This window comes from Loxodonta africana, chromosome 11 (assembly GCF_030014295.1).
Source record: "Loxodonta africana isolate mLoxAfr1 chromosome 11, mLoxAfr1.hap2, whole genome shotgun sequence".
NCBI classification, from domain to species: Eukaryota; Metazoa; Chordata; class Mammalia; order Proboscidea; family Elephantidae; genus Loxodonta; species Loxodonta africana.
The window spans coordinates 73,563,784-73,579,363 of NC_087352.1; the positions used below are offsets into that span (position 1 = coordinate 73,563,784).

At 39.2% G+C, this 15,580-nt stretch overlaps 1 protein-coding gene across 8 annotated transcripts in view; it reads right to left on the reverse strand.

The window, feature by feature from the left end:
* DTNA (dystrobrevin alpha) overlaps window positions 1-15,580 on the reverse strand; it is a 450,980-nt gene that overhangs the window by 226,281 nt on the left and 209,119 nt on the right. Inside the window, exon 1 of one of the 8 annotated variants that reach the window (XM_023543890.2) lies at window positions 1,772-2,037. The exons of the other annotated variants lie outside the window; for them this stretch is intronic. The gene's annotated coding sequence lies outside the window, so the exon portion shown is untranslated. Of the gene's footprint in view, window positions 1-1,771; window positions 2,038-15,580 lie in introns of those variants that run through there. 8 annotated transcript variants of the gene reach the window in all.

The window sequence follows — 15,580 nt, forward strand, 5'->3', positions numbered from 1 at the left end:
GAGTAAGAGATCATTCACACTTTTATCTTTACATTTTGTTTATCTTTTTTTTCTTGTGTCTTCTGTCTTTCTTTCCCTTCCTCTTTCTTTCTCTCCCTCTTCTATTTTTCCTTTAATAAAAGCAGATCAATTTCTACCTCAAATATTGTCAGTTTTGAGAACTTCACACTTTAAAATCTTTTACCAGGTACCATCTTTCACCATTCTTTGGTAACTTCCCATTCTCTAGTAATAGCAACTTATGCTTGTGAAACCATTTTATGCTTTGAAGGACATTTCATTGCTAAGAGAATAAGAGAATGAGCTGTAGTCAAAACAACTAAGTGAAAAAGGAAAAAATGAATTTCGATTCATGGATGGCCATTTTATAAATGTTACGTGCTATTATAATGCTTTTGATATTTGTTATTGTGGAAAGAGTTCCCTTTATTTGAATTCCTGGTAAAAATTGCTTTGAATAGTAATTATAACTCCTTTCTCAAACTTAGAGGACGACCTGGAGATATGAAAACTAGAAAGACCAAGAAAATGGCAATGAAAATTACTGAGCTTAAATGGCTTTAACAAAATTTATGTTTCTTTTATTGATAAAAAAGTGGTATGTGACTAAACTTGGAATAACTTAATGGCTTTTATCCTAATTAGTGCCAATGAGTAGCAAATAAAATAACTGGCTTTAACAAAGAAAGGAATTTTCAAAGCATTTTCTATATGAAAACACTCCAAGTGAACACTGAACATACCTTAATAATATTGTGGATCTGCTACTGTTTAGGTAGGTCTTGTCTCTTTAGATGCCAAAATAACTTCGTTTTAAGAGGAGAGAAGTTGCATAGCTTAACACTTGACTAAAAAGGTAAAGTAAATCCAAATTTCTTATGAGAAAGACAATATCAAACACCAGTGGAAATGATGAACAACAACACAACTGTATGTTATTATTAAAGAAATTTTCTTCTTTTTTATTGCACCTTGTGCACATGTTAAAGGCTCCCTTTTAAAGCAAGCTGAGAGGGTCATATGTAAGCCAGCTCAAAGAAGGCTTCTGCACTCTGGGAACTGATGCTTCACCGAGCCACACTGAATTGTTTACATTCGATTTTTACTAGTGCCTGGGAAAGAAGAGTTCATTTCATAGTCAACTAGATTGCATTCATTTCTGTTTTTAAATAACACACATATAACCATCATGACTAAAAGAAGAGACTACCAAGAAGCATTTTAAAAAGTTATAAAAATCATAGACAAAACCGAGCTATTCACATTGGATGAAGTTGGCAATAATACGATGAAAAAGGGAAAAAGAAAAAAAAAAAACACAACTCAGAGGCAATAAATACACTAAGCATGCAGAAGAACTTTGCAGTACTGCTAAGTACAACATACAAGTACCTTTGGACCAAAGCCACTAATAAGCTCTCCTCTAAGAAAAGCGGACCGTTTTCAAAGAGCAAAAGAAACAAGAAAAACTTTGCTCAGTTTTAAATTGATCTGAAGACATCAATTATCAGTCTCATCCCTCCGTTTCCAGTTTTCTTTTACTTAAAACACACACACACACTCCCATAGAACTATAAAAATTCACAACATTTTAGTCCCTCAAATTAAAAACAGATGAAATCAGAGGGGCCAGGGGATAAAGCGGGGCAGGAGAAATGTGTCCTGTGCCCCTGTGGGGCTGGGGGTGGGAGCGACAGTGAAATTCCACCCAGCAAGTTATGCCACTGCGACAGAAGAGGTATTCAGTTTCATAGATTCAATTGTACCTTACCTGGTTTTGTAGTTAAACACACCAACATGCCCCTAATCCTCTGAAGTACTACACAGGCTGAACGCTACAGTATTTGACCTTACACATTGCCACAGAAGAAACTCCAAAGTAACCTTTAACTTCAATAAAAAGCTGTGTTCATTCTTTCCTTGTGCTCCACACACAGCAATCTAATACACCTCATCATGTGGTCCGTTGCCATGGTAGCAATGAATCCAGCTGCTGAAATACAAAAGACTGACAAAAAGTTGCCTTTCTCCCCTCCACCCACCCTGAGAAAGTCAGATTTTTTTTTTTTTTTCCTGTATGACAAGTCTAATTTGAATATGTTTCTGTGGTTGACTCAACTTCATGGGGGGAAAAAAAAAACAGAAAATGAATAACAGAGATATAAGAATAAAAGGTCCCTCAAAGCATTTAAACCAACTAATGAAATAACTATGTACGTTTTTAAGTTGCCACGCACGAATCCCCTGAAATTCTGATTATCTACTACTTCTGCCAAATAAATATTTTTAAATGTTAGTTACTAACACAACAGGAAATGCAACAATAATCCCACAGCTTCGTTAAAAACAACAACAAAAATACATTATTCAGTAAACACAGGTGCTGAAAACACTGTATCAGTATATAAGGGGCTAGTCTTAAAGTGATTTTCTAGAGCAAACTTCTAATCACAAGCTCAGATGTAGGAGGTAAATTTTATTTACTTTTCATCAATACCCTGTGTTTAATCATTACTTCAACAGATTAGGTTTCAGTTTTTCTTAAATTGATCCATAGATTTGGGTTTGTGGTTATGCAACCTGTGAAAACCAACAAAACTGTATTTGGGGATTCTGGGGTCTTGGAGCTGGGATAATATCAGCCCTGAACAATCCTGGGACCCCCAAACCAATGGGGATTTAATTATCTAAATCTTAATTAAGATTTAAGGAATCACTTTCAGTTTATTACCAGTAGTTTAAGGAGGGGCGAACGAACTCCTGGGTGACTGGAGCTTTGCCTGACACCAGCTACTGTCCTTCCTCCCGCCATATAGGTACACCAGCTGGTGCTGCTCCCTGTCCTCCAGTGGGCTGCTGCTTCGTGCCCTAGGCTTGTACCGCTACACTGCTGCTCCCACTGCCTTGCTTATTTCCCAAACTTAGCTCGTATTTCATAATAATTTGTTTGCGTATCTATCTCAGCCCTTTAGATATGGACTCTCCTAGAAACAGGGACATCGTCTTATTCATCTCCCTATGCGCCGTAGTTAAGAGCTATGGCTGCTAACCAAAAGGTCAGCAGTTCAAATCCACCAGCTGCTCCTTAGAAATCTTATGAAGCAGCTCTACTCTGTCCTATAGGGTCGCTATGAGTTGAAATCGACATGAAGCAAAGGGTTTGGATTTTTTTGTTTGCTTGTTTCAATACCAAGTAACTACTGAAGGATTTGGCATAATGTAGGGCTCAGTGGCTATTTTTTGAATGCATAAGGGAATGAATGTTTCATCTGAGAGCACTGCAGGAAACCTCAACTCCTCAGGACTGTGTTCCCAGCAGTCACTGCTGGGGTTAAACCCTTAATAGACTGCACAGGCTTTTCCTGAATGCACGGCATCACTAAGGGAGGCAGGACAGAGTAGCTCTGTGAAGTCACACACACAGCAGTTTTGAAGCCTGGCTCTTGTCAATACTAGCTTATTTAACTGGATAATTTAACCTTTCTATTTTTTTTGTATAGTGGTTAAGAGCTCGGCTGCTAACCAAAAGGTCGGCGGTTCAAATCCACCAGCCGCTCCTTGGAAACTCTATAGGACAGTTCTACTCTGTCCTATAGGGTCATCATGAGTGGGAATCAACTCGGCAATGGGTTTCAGCAATGGGATACCTCGATTTACTGTTCTGTCAAAGTCCCTACGTTATAGATATGCAAAAGGGTTAAATGAGATAATCCAAAGAAAGCATTTAGCACCAAGCTTGAAATGTACTAAGTGCTCAATAAATGATGGCTAGTATTATTTGGTAAGGAGTCCATGGGTGGTGCAAATGGTTATGTGCTTGGCTGCTAACCAAAAGGTCGGTGGTTTCAAAACCACCCAGGGGTGCCTCAAAAGAAAGGCCTGGCAATCTGCTTCCAAAAGGTCACAGCCTTGAAAACTCTACGGGATGCAGTTCTACTCTGAAACCACACCCGGGGTCGCCGTGAGCCTGCATGGACGTGATGATGCGGTTCAGTGGTAGAATTCTCGCCGAGGTACTGCATGCGCAGCCACCACCTGTCTTGTCATTGGAGGCCTGCATGTTGCTACGACACTGAAGAGGTTTCAGCAGAGCTTCCAGACTAAGATGGACTAGGGAGAAAGGCTTGGTTATCTACTCACAAAAATCAGCCAAAAAAACCCCTGTGGATCACAACAGTGCCTTCTGAGGGCTCACTTGACAGTAGCTAATAACAACAATGTTATTTAGTAAAAACTCTTTTTATATATTTTGAAAAAGAGAAACAATGAGAAAGCTGACTGGCAACTGCCTTGCCCTTGCTGATAAAATTGTTGTTGTCGACCAGATGCACATTGTCAGTCATACTTCATAATGTGGGTTTGGGTAACAACGCATAGCGGATACAGCGACCATTTCAGACAAATGGCCAGGGCTGCTTGCTCCCACTTACAAAATAAACCAGGAGGGGACCTGACCAGTCAACAGGTGATGCACATTCCCTATGCAAAATGGAAGGTGGGAAGAGCATTAACTTGGTAGTCAATTTTTTTTTTTTTTTACCTTTAAATATGATAGGAAAACACAGTAAGAGTTTACTTAGAAATTTACATTGGAACCTCCAAAACTGACCTGTGATTTTTTTTCCAAAATAAAATGGGATGTAAAGAATCTTAATTATAAATGGTTTCAGAATAGAAATTATATATACAGAATGCTATTTTAACAGTTTACTAATGTTGAATTAACCCAGCCAAACCATTGCCATTGAGTTGATTCTGACTCGTAGTGACCCATAGGGTTTCCGAAGAGTAGCAGGTGGATTCAAACTGCTGACCTGTTGGTTAGCAGCCTGAGCTCCAAACCACTATGCCACCAGGGCTCCGCTGGATTTACAGTAGCCTTTAAAATAAGGTCACTTTGCTCTGTAACAAGTACTGTACACTGCTCACCAATATAGACTTTCAGCTGTTTTCCTCCGCAATCATATAAATCAGGAAATAACCTGACACCAGAGCTAACTGTATAGAGAAATTAACATTAAAATCCCTTTGAAGACTATGAAGCAAAGAAGACAACCATGGGTTAAAAAAAAAAAAAGCTTGTTGCAGAAAAAAAAAATCTTTGCATTGCAAGCAGTTTGTCAGAAGAATAAAATGAATGTTGCACATTGCACAATTTTTCTATCATTAAAAAAAAAAAAGACCTACAATAATCAGCTGAGATTATTAAAATAGCTTTGGCACTGCTACAACCCTGAAAAATCTTCAGTGTTGTGACTCATGATGACACAGTCCTATAAAGCATGTAAGTGTCTGAGTGAGGCAGGGCAGGCAAAAAGGCAAGGAGCACTCACACTGGGGGGAATCAGCATCTCCGAACAGTTGGTAAGGGAAAGACTAATAGAACCACAATTTGAATAATTCACAACCATTCTTATGTGTGGCTGGCTTAGTAAAGACTCATTCACTTCTTTAAAAACCTGTATCTTGTGTTTTTTCCTCTCCTACAGATTGGCGGTACGGCCATTATATTTATCTAATTGTTCTTCATTTTGTAAATTTAAGAGTCTTTCATTTTTTTTTCATAGACCAAGAGGCAGTCGTTCGAACAGAAAAAGGGGATACTGCGTGGTTTAAAATCAGAAAAGGTGTGTACCACGGCTGCATCCCTTCACCATACTTATTCAATCTGTATGTTGAGCAAATAATCCAAGAAGCTAGAGTATACGAAGAAGAATGGGGCCACAGGGTTGGAGACAGTCATTAACACCTTGCCATATGCAGATGATGCAACCCTGCTTGCTGAAACCGAAGAGGACTTGAAGCACTGAAGATCAAAGAAGACACCCTTCAGGATGGATTACACCTCAGATAAAGAAAACAACTGGACTAATAAGCAACATCATGATAAACAGAGAAAATACTGAAGTTGTCAAGGATTTCATTTTACTTGGGTCCACAATCAACAGGCATGGAAGCCGCAGTCTAGAAATCAACCAATGCATTGCAGTGGGCAAATCCGCTGCAAAAGACCCCTTTAAAGTGCTCAAAAGTAAGGATGTCACTTTAAGGACTAAGTTGCACCTGATCCGAGCCATGGTGTTTTCAATCGCCTCATATGCCTGCAAAAGCTAGACAATAAATGAAGAAGACCAAAGAATTGATGTCTTTGAATTATGGTATTGGTGAAGAATATTGAATACACACCCTGGACTGCCAGAAGAATGAACAAATCTGTCTTGGAAGAAGTACAGCCAAAACGCTTCTTAGAAGCAGAAATGGTGAGACTTCGTCTCACATACTTTGGACATGTTACCAGGAGGGACCAATCCCTGGAGAAGGACATCATGCTTGGTAAAGCAGAGGGTCAGCGAAAATGAGGAAGACCCTTGACTTAACGGACTGACACAGTGGCTACAACAATGAGCTCAAGCATAACAGCAATTGTGAGGATGGCACAGTGTTTCGTTCTGTTGTACATAGGGTTGCTATGAGTCAGAACCAACTTGACAGCACCTAACAACAACAATTTCATACAAAAGATCCAACCACCTAGAGAGAAACAGCTTTTCGACATAGGTGATAATACTTCAGAATGTGGCCTCAGAAAGTCAGTTTGCCAAACCCTGGTCCCTTAGAGGAGGGAGGGTGTTTATGAGGTTATTTGCTTCACTGTTCTCTCTTCAGACAGGAGGGCACCTAATTTGCAACAAACTCAAGGTAATTTAATATGAGCTGAGAAGTCATGTGCTTGAATTAAACAGCATGGCTACAAAAAGCACTGGTTGCCAGCATTAATGAAATTAAAACAAGGCAAAACTATTTGAACCTCTCTAAAGAAACTTTTTCAGGTCTCTTTTTATTATTTATTTATAAATAATATTTATAATATAATATTTATAAATATTATTTATTTTCTAATATCACAAAGTGCTTATGTTAGGACACTAACATAAGAAAACTTATTAACAGCAACAAAAAAGATTGTGATCTACTGAACAATATTTGCAAGCACATAGTTTCTTGGACTTTTTTTGAGCAGCTGACCTAAAAAATATTAACCGGATTAGTATCTATTCTACTCATGAAAATGTCTTATGAAAGAGCAAAGCTGTTGTAAGCCATCTCAATTTTATTTAACTCAATATCAAGATACTATATTTTACCCTTAAGACATTTTGATAACACGTACTCCTTCTGAATTGTATTAACAGTGTTATAAATAATACGAATTCCTTTGTGGGATTCTACTGTTGACGCATCACAGAAAAGATGTGATTTTAAATAACACTATGAATTGATTGCTATCTATCCTACATATGACTTATTTTGTTCCTCAAGGCTACTTGCCCTACTCACTTATGGAGTTTTCTTCCAAAACTCCTGTTTTTGTATTTTTTATCTCTTTAAAATACACAATTATACAGTTAGGGTCTGGATTGATCATTATCAGAAAACATACTTGGTTTTTAAAATTAATAATAAAAAGTCACATTTATTGTTCACTTTTTCACTATAAAGGTAATACACATCCATCACAGAGAAGTTGAAAAACACAGAAGTATTTACGAAATAACATTAAAAGCATTCATAATTCAACTAGCAGAAGTAACCAATATCAACATTTTGATGTATTTAACCTATATATTAAAATAGTTGTATAATTTTGAAAATCACTTCTTTTTTGCTTAATGAAATAAATGCATAATAAGCACATTATGATATTATTTATTCTTTGGAAATATTATAATAGTTGCAGAAAATGCCACTGTTTGGTTGTATCAAAGTTTATTTAACCTACTACCATCAAGTTGATTCCGAGCCATTGTGACCCTATATGAACAGAATAGAACTGCCCCACAGGGTTTCTCAGGTTGAAATCTTTATGATAGATTACCATGTCTTTTCGCCCATGGAGCAGCTGGTGGGTTTGGTCTGTCAACGTTTCTATTAGCAGCCAAGCACTTAGCCACTGTACCGCCAGGGCTCCTTGGAGTTTATTTAGCCATTCCTTACTGTTAAATACACACTTAGTCTTTTCAAGGCTTCTTATTATAAGCAATGCATCTTTGCATATAAATTTTTAGTTACATCTTGGGTTATTTCCTTAGAATAGGATCCTAGGGGAGAACTACTGGGCTTAAGTTAGAAAATCTAGGTACAGAATTTTAGAATGGGCAGATCCCCACCTATAATTTAATCTAATATCTTATTTTATTGATGAGGTAACTAGGACTCAATGAGGTGAAAGAGCTGGTTCAAAGTTTTGCCAGGAATTATTCTAATACTAGAAGAGGACCTGGGGTTCTTTGACCAAGTCTGGTTTTTCTAATTTCACCCACGCTGACTATCAGTGGCAATTCATCCAAGGTGTTCCCTCCCAGTTCCAGTTTGATGTCTTCTGTGAGACTCCATGAATGTGCTCTAGAATCCAAGTCAGGAATGGGAGTTACTTAGAGCTGGGTGATACTGCTTTCTCTGTCAGGGGCAATCCACATGGCAGTATCTTGAAAGCCACTTTCCACTGATAGCAAAATAGAATGGATCCTGAGAAACAGTAAATATTCTCCCAGACCCAAATTTCTCCTGTGGAGAACAAAAGGAAAGATTCCAAGGAAAGTTGAGCGGTCATGATGCTTATAAAGTTAGTGAGCTCAAATTCATACAAAATTAGGCCAGAGCCCTTTTATGGACTCTGAGTTCTTTTATGTCTTGTATTCTGTTGGTAGAGAAGAAGGTCTGTGTGATTTGAATGGGAGGTTGTCAGGTAAACCAGTAAGTATGTGTTTGGTCACCCTCTGTGACAATCCTATGTCCTGAAAACCCAGGTTAGTTTGTACAGCCATGACGATGTCTCCGTTTGATGGGATATATTCTTTCTTGGCTATAGGGAAAAGGGAAGGATATTTTTGAAAATCAAATCATGAAGTCAAGGAAACAGGCAGATTCCTGAGACCGCACTCCTGAATTTCATTTTCTTAGTCTGAGTACGCTGTACTAGTGTCAAAGACAGGCAGATTTCCTGAGAACTTGCTTGTAAAAGAATTCATTTTCTTAGACTGAATAGCTAGTACTAGAGACTATTGTTTCTGGTCTCTTCGACTTATTCTAAAATGAGACGACTTATTCTAACTCAGTAAATTTTAATTAAGTGCCTTCTAAAAGCATATTGTATTAGATGTAGGCAGAAACATAAATAACTTACAACCTAGCTAGGGAGATAAGAATACGGATAAAGAAAATATAACAATATATGAGAAAGTATATACTGACTTGAGGGTGGGAGATAATTAGGCCAGTTTAGGCAGAATATTTAGTGCAAGGGGAAAAAAAACAAAACCACCCATACAGTGTCTAAAAGCTTGGAAAGCATTTGTTATTAAGATTTATTAGGTATGTTTTCCAACATTCTTTTACTTTGTGACCAAGGACTTAAAAGATACCAGCACAGCATGCATTCTAAAGCTCTACAGAAGGAAGACTGTCGTAGCCTAAGAGTGTATTCAGTGGCCAAGATTAGATGTAGGAGTGATCGAAGTTACTGAGTTTCTCCCTTCCTTTGTGATGCTTCCCTTGGAAAAGACACATAATTAAGTAGTTGATGGCTGGGGGAGGAAACCCTGGTGGCGTAGTGGTTAAGCGCTACGGCTTCTAACCAAGAGGTTGGCAGTTTGAATCTGCCAGGCGCTCCTTGCAAACTCTGTGGGGCAGTTCTACTCTGTCCTACAGGGCTGCTATGTGTTTATTGTTATGTACCCTGGAAAGGCTAATTACTGATGGCAACAATGACAAAAACAAAAGATGTTAGAAAATGAAGCAGGTTAGAAGGAAAATTAAGGTAAGGCTATAGGAGACAAAATTATTATTAAAAAACACAGATTAATAAGAGTCTGAAAAGAATTTAAGGTGATTTAGAGGGAATGAAGGAAACAGAAGCACATATGGGGTCACCATGAGTTAGAGTTGACTCAATGGCAACTGGTTTTACTGGTTTTTATGTGGATCAGGATAATACAGAATAAAACTACTAAGAAGTGGAGAATGGAGAAAGAATACTGGTGAAAAATGATTAAGAGAACTGCTTGAATCAACGGAGACAGGCAACAAACTAATATTTGAAATTTCATTCTCTTTGCTGAAATAAATTTCATTACTGGAATGAAAGGAAAAGGTCCACCTAGTAGTTGAACAAATTTTTATATAAATTGACCCACAGTATAAAGATATCAGGCACTTTGGACCCTTCTGGGTGTCTGTGGTAGCAAGTACTCCATTAGCACAGATCTTCCATCTGACATTTAAGAGGTTCCCATATGTGAGGCTGAGGAGTTAACTGGAGTCATCTCTGAGATATTATCTTTGCTCCAAACGTTACGCTGGCCAATTCTTCATTAGAGTACGGTATTTGGTTCAGAGCCTGATGGTGAAACATGAAATGGAGAAACTGGAGAAGGTACAACAGTGAACACAAACAGGAAGGAAAGTGGAATATAAGACTGTGAGGGAGGTGCTTAGGCATTTGAAAGGATATCTGCTCATAAATAAGGTTAGCAGGTGTTCTTCTTGTTTTTTTTTTACCAAAGGCACCACAGTATGCTTTTGTCAGGTTAAACATTAGGATGAACCATGCACCACAATGTAAACATTCTGGCCTATACATAAAAAAAAAATAAAATTTTATTATTATTATTATTATTATTATTTTTTAATACCAGGCTAAATAGCATTACTATTCTCTTTTGTTCATCAGATATGAATAGAATTTTCAGAGGATATTAGCCACTCATGTTTGCCATACATGTAACATGTAATCCCAGTGAAGTCATAATTATGTGTTTATATTGAGCAGAAAGTGTAAGTCACATGTTAGATTCCGTGGTTTAGACTGCCCACCCATATTGTTATAGTAATAATATTCACAACAATAAACACAAAGACTGTTTTGTCTATTTCAGGTTTTATAATATCTTTGGTAAACATCGTAGACCAATTAAAAAATAAAAATGTGTGTCTTATCATAAAAAGTCCAGACTTAATGGTCTGACTGAGACTAGAAGGACCCGGGTGGTCATGGTCCCAGGCCTTCTGTTAGCCCAAGACAGGAACCATTCCCAAAGCCAACTCTTCAGACAGGGTTTGGGACTGGACAATGGCATAGAAAATAATACTGGTGAAGAATGAGCTTCTTGGATCAAGTAGACACATTATAGTATGTTGGCATCTCCTGTCTGGAGGGGAGCTAAGAGGGCAGAGGGGGTCAGAAGCTGATCAAGTGGACACAAAAAGAGAAAGTGGAGGTAGGGAGTGTGCTGTCTCATTAGGGGGAGAGCAATCAGGAGTATATAGCAAGGTGCATATAGATTTTTGTATGAGAGACTGACTTGATTTATAAACTTTAACTTAAAGCACAATAAAAAAAAAGTGTGTCTTATCTTAGTCATCTAGCACTGCTATAACAGAAACACCACAAGTGGATGGCTTTAACAAAAAGAAATTTATTTTCTCACAGTCTAGTAAGCTAGAAGTCCAAAGTCAGGGCATCAGCTTCAGAGGAAGGCTTTCTCTCTCCGTTGGCTCTGGAGGAAGGTCCTTGTCATCCATCTTTTCATGGCCTGGGAGCATCTCAGCACAGGAACCTCAGGTCCAAGGACCTGCTCCCGGCGCTGCTTTTTTGGTGTTATGAGGTCCCCAACTCTCTGCTTGCTTCCCTTTCCTTTTATCACTTGAGAGATAAAAGCTGGTGCAGGCCACATCCCAGGGAAACTCCCTTTACATTGGATCAGGGAGGTGACCTGAGTAAGGGTGGTGTTACAATCCCACCCTAATCCTCTTAACATAAAATTCCAATCACAAAATGGAGGACAACCATAGAACACTGGGAATCATAGCTTAACCAAGTTGATACACGCATTTTTTGGGGACACAATTCAATCCATGACAGTGTGCAAACATATTTTCTAATTATTTATAATCTCATCAACCAACCAATAGGTAGTTACCTATTCCTATCTGTCAGAATTCCTATTTATTCCTATTAGTTGGCGGTTCAAACCCACCAGATGCTCCCCAGGAGAAAGATGTGGCCGTCTGCTTCTGCTGCTTTTACATCCTTGGAAACCCTATAGGGCAGTTTTCTGTCCTACAGGGTTGCTATGAATCGGAATTGACTCAACGAGGGCAGTGGGTTTGGTTTGGTCTTGGTATCTGTCTCTATATAAACATGTCTCTTGATTTTTAAACACTGTTACTTCTTAAGCTGCAGTCTTTCACATTCTAGGGGAGGCTACAAAAGTTATGACTTCACTTTTGAAAGAAGATTGCTCTTTTTGGGGGGAAGAAACTTTAATGGGTTTATTGCTTACAGATAGTCTAGTCTGGAAGAGAAACTAAACTACTCCATGTAATAGAGAAAAACGCTGTGTTCACTATGGCTGGGGCAGCTGGAAAATTATGAGTTTTTAACAGTAATGGCGAAGGGTTTGGGGCCTAGAGCCAGAAAGGGTGTTGAGGTTCTGAACATGGGGAACAAGGGGCAGGTCAAAGGGAACTCCTACCTGTAGGAAAGCAGGTCCAAAAACATGGTAGGCCTGGAGGGCAACAGCCAACATGGGACCCCCTCTGAAGGGCATGACTTACCATCTAGGGAATAATTATGCTGGTGACCAAATCTAAATATTCTTACTTGTGATATTTCTCTGCTTTTGCCAAGAATTTAAGATAACTTTGTGAACAATTGCTCACTGGTCTCAGCTTCACAGTGGGTAATTAAATTTCCAAGCTCGGAATTGGGTGTGAGGAGCACTTAGCTTGTCTTTCTGGGGTGATACGATTGCATCTCAGACCTCTCTAAGAAAGTGACATTTGAAGTGACACCTGTGAAGAATGAGGATGAGGCTTTTCAGGCAAAGGGTGAATTCCCTGAGTGGGAAAGAGTCTGATATGTTCAAGGAACACAAGAAGACGAGATAGTGCATAAAGAGGAAAGGGCCATGGTGTGAAGCTGGAAGAGCTGGCAAGGACCAGGGCTTTGTAGGCCACGTCAGGGATTCTGAAATTTATTCCAAGGGCAGTGGGAAGCTGCTGAAGCATTAAAAAAAAAAAAAAAAGATAGTAACATATCCAACTTTCATTTTTAAAAGAATACCCTGGCTATGGTATGGAGAACAAATGGAAGAAAAACAAGAATGGATAAAGTGAAACTAGTCTGGAGGTTGATTGGTGATGGTGGACAAGAACGATGACAATAGAAACAGCAAGAAGTAGACACATTTGAAATATATTTTGGAGACAGGCAGGAATCAGTCATAGACTGAATGTGGGAGATTAATTAGAAAAAGGTGTAAAGAAAAGCTCCCAGCATTCTGGAGTAAAATGGAGGTGGCGTTTACTATGATGCAGAAGTGTGTGTGTGGGAGCATGCTGAGGGAGGATGGTGAGGGATGAGTTGTGTGTAAGGGAAAGTTCAAGCAGCTATATCATAGAGGCTGTTGTTTATATAAGATGAAAACCCTGCAGAGGGGTTTTTTAACATTATGGGTAAAGAAGAAAAAGCCTATGTAGAGAAGCTGCCCAAGATTCCACTCTGAGACAGAGGGACCGGGGAGGTAGAAAGAAAACTTTGCAAGAGTGCTTCTGTAGAAGCTAAGACAAAGGGGATTTTTCAGGAAAGGAGACCTGGTCCTTAAGCAGAAAGCTGCTGAGAAGTGGAGTAAGATAAGAAAGGAAAATGCATTCATCGGCTTTAGAATACGGAGATAACGATGACCTTAACAAGAACTGTTTAGGTGGAATGGTGACGGATAAGAAAGTGAGAAGAACGGTAGGTGAGGAGGCAGAGTGAGCCTGTGTGATTTTTTTTTTCTTCTTTTGAGAAACTTGTATTTGTAGAAGAAAAGAAACAGGGCAGCAACTGAAAGGAAATGTGAAGGCAAGGGAATATAGGCAATTCCAGAAAATATTTACCTGCTGAGGAGAGTGGTCCATTAAAAGCAGAAAGATTGAAGCTCTCAGAGAGAAAATGACTAATTGTGCTCAGTCCCTGAGAGGGTAACAGGAGATGGGATACAGAGTACATGTGGAGGGAAGCTGCCTCTCCTGTGTCATGAGGGAGGAATGAGAAGACGAGTGCCAATGAAGGTGCATTTGTACATTTAGCGATGGAAAGAAGAGGGGATTCCTGTCTGCTGGCTTCTACATTCTCAATGAAGTAGGGGGCAAAGTTATCTAGCTCAGAATGAACAATGGGGAGAAGAGGTTTGAGGTGAGAGGAGAGATAATGAATGAGTCGTGACAGAGACTAGAGAAATAGGACGATTGCCAGGCAGTGCTGCAGGCAGATCTGAAGTGGTGACCATGAATGCAAGAGTGATACCCGTATGCTTTGTTGTGTGGTTTTCTTCAGCAAAAGCTCAGCCAAATAGGTGTGAGTATGGATAAGCCAGGTGAGTCGGTTCACTCAGGAGCTGGCTATTGACAGGTGAGTGTGATAGTAGGGAAGACATGCGAGGGACCTGAAAGTATGAAAAAGGAAAGTGTGTACAAAGGATGGGCCATCGAATCTAAGCCAAGCAAGGAGGGAAGTAAGGACAGGAGGAGGTTGACACATGGTGAGAAAGAGTTAGGACCAAAAGTCCCTGTAATAAACAAAAGTAATTGCAAATGTGGAGTAAGTATGAGAGCAAAGCAGTTGGAGAGAAGGGTATCTGATTCTGTGATCGTGGAGATGGTTCAGTTTCCGAAGATGGCCAGCTCCAGGAGCCACAGAAGTGGATGGTTGGGGTCAAGTGGAAGGATTCTTTTACATATGAGGAAAGTATTGATTATATCATCCATCAGGATACTGAAGTAATTAAGAATGAAGTTAAGAGTTGGAATAGGAATGTTTCTGTGACCTAAACAGAGTCAATCAGAGCCCTGTGGAAGACAGAGTTAATCTCTTTTCTCTGTGATCTATGGCTGGGCGGAAACCCTGATGATGTAGTGTTTAAGTGCTACGGCTGCTAACCAAGAGGCTGGCAGTTTGAATCCACCAGGTGCTCCTTGGAAACTCTATGGGGCAGTTCTACTCTGTCCTATAGGGTCACTATGAGTCGGAATCAACGCAACGGCAGTGGGTTTTGGTTTTTGGTATGGCTGGGTAGACTGTGCAAACTTGGAGTTGCTGGTGGCCTTCTTCATCACTGCATTGATAGAGCTTGCTTAAGTATCAATCCAACACCAGAAGAAAATAGAGCTGAGGAAGGGTAAAGAAATAGGATAACCTTCGAACTCCTGGATCGACCCCTACCTGAAGTCTGATCATCTCTTTTTTTGTTAAAATAGTTTGAGTGGAATTTTTATCACTTGCAAACATAAAGCATAGGTAAATGTAGATGAATCTATTTGTAGATGACATGATGATGGACTAAATTGTGTCCCCCCCAAAATGTCTGTCAACTTAGCTGGGCCATGATTCTTAGTACCATGTGATTGTCCACAATTTTATGTGATTTTCCTGTATATTGTAAATCCTATCACTACGATGTAATAAGATGGATTAACAGCAGTTATATTGATGAGGTCTACAGGATTAGGTATTATCCTAAGCCGATCTCTTTTGAGA